Below are 1,784 nucleotides of genomic sequence, written 5' to 3' on the forward strand. Positions count from 1 at the left end.
TTTCTTTGATGGCCTCAGCTGTTCCTGGAGCAAGATGAAGCCCTAAAAAGTACAAATTAAGGGACATGGAGGTTATGAGAACTGAAACCCTACATCCCTGATTCACCCCCTCCCACTTGCCCAAGATATACAAAAATCATCAACAGTGTTGAAGGCCTTAAAAAAGCCAGAAGCAAGGAGCCATTGAACCCTTGAAGGCTCAGAGGAAGGCCTGAAGCGGGGTCGTGGGCCCTTCCGGTCAGCGAGCCCTGACCTCTGGAGAGGAGGAGAATTGTGTCCCAGGTCCTTGAGGGCAGCTTCCTCCGCGACCTCCCATCCGTATGTCTTCCCCTGTGAGGACAGCTCTCCTCTGAGAGTTCATTCGAGTTGGTGTAAGCACGCTATCCCGCATCCCAGGGGAGGCCCTGTGACCTCCCAGGCGGTTATGTGACGCAGTGACTCATGTTCTCATGGTCACCGCCGGGCAGAGGCCCGGCTTCCGCTGGCCCCTGATCTCACTCTTGCGTCTTCCCTTGGGCTTGCGCGGACCCACACGTGGATTCTCCCAGTCCTGGACCATGGAGCAGGGTGCAACCACCTCTGCTGCGGGGAAGCTCTGTGGCCAGGCCCTCCTCCACCTCCCTAGCCAAGACCCCAGCCAAGACCCCGCTGCTCGGTGCTGGCTGCTCCAGCATCTACCGCCTCTGACCTCTCCTCTTCTAGGCCCCACTCGCCCTTGCCTGGGGAGCGGAGACCATGCTGGTGCCAGCACCCTGCCGACGGTGCTGGCCACAGAAGTCCCTGCGATCGGCTGGGAAATGGGAGGTGCAGGGAGGGTCTCCTCTCTCCTGGTTTTCCTGTGCGAGAAGCCCCACAGCAAGGCACTACTGGTCAATTTAATGGGACAGTTCCCGCGATGGAGAAGCATGGCCACAGGCCTCCAGAAGGCGATACAGCCACCGGCGGTGTACGTACAGGCCAGTCCTTTCCTCCAGCCCCTGGCTTGCTGTGACTCCCCCGAGGGGCTCAGAGCAGTCCTGCCATTTCCGTTTCGCCTCTGTTAGGGTTCTCCAGAGAAACAAGATCAGTAGGATATGTATCTATAGCGTGAGATTTATTTTAAGGAATTGGCTCACGCCATAGCGGGGGCTGTCAAGTTCAAAATCCATACGAAAAAAGGCAGGTTGGAAGTTCAGGTAAGAGTTGATGCTGTAGTCTTTTTCTTTTTCTTTTTTTTTTTTTAAGATTTGTTCTTATTTATTTCTTTACTATTTTTTATTTTTTAAGTGAGGCAACTCTTGGTTGACCTCACAGATTGCAAGGACCTTGTCAGCTTACGATCCCTTATTTTTAATTTATTTTTATTTTTTTTTTACACCTATAGCACCTGGTCTTCCTAGGTGGTCTCCCATCCAAGCACTTACCAGGCCTGACCCTGCTTAGCTTCCGAGATCAGGCGGGATCGGGCTTGTTCAGGGTAGCATGGCCGTAGACTGATGTTGTAGTCTTCAATCTGAGACCTACAAGGCAGACCAGGCAAGCTGGAAATTCAGACAGAGACTCCGTGTGGCAGTCTTGAGGCCAAATTCATTCTGCTTTGGGAAAACCTCAGTCTTTGTTTTCAAGGCCTTCAACTGATTGGATGAGGCCCACCCACACTGCGGAGGGTAATCTGTTTCACTCAAAATCTACTGACTTCAGTGTTAATCTTATCTAAAAAAATACCTTCACAGCAACATCTGGATGAGCGTTTGACCAAACAACTGGGCACCATAGCCTAGGCAATTGACATGTAATAGTACCCA

General features: G+C 52.0%; 1 pseudogene; it reads right to left on the reverse strand.

Annotated features, from left to right (window-relative positions):
* Positions 1-1,354: 1,354 nt before the first annotated feature.
* Positions 1,355-1,473, reverse strand: LOC111733643 (annotated as a pseudogene).
* Positions 1,474-1,784: the final 311 nt, after the last annotated feature.

The sequence above is a fragment of the Pteropus vampyrus genome, unplaced genomic scaffold (assembly GCF_000151845.1).
Source record: "Pteropus vampyrus isolate Shadow unplaced genomic scaffold, Pvam_2.0 Scaffold598, whole genome shotgun sequence".
In the NCBI taxonomy this organism is placed as follows: Eukaryota; Metazoa; Chordata; class Mammalia; order Chiroptera; family Pteropodidae; genus Pteropus; species Pteropus vampyrus.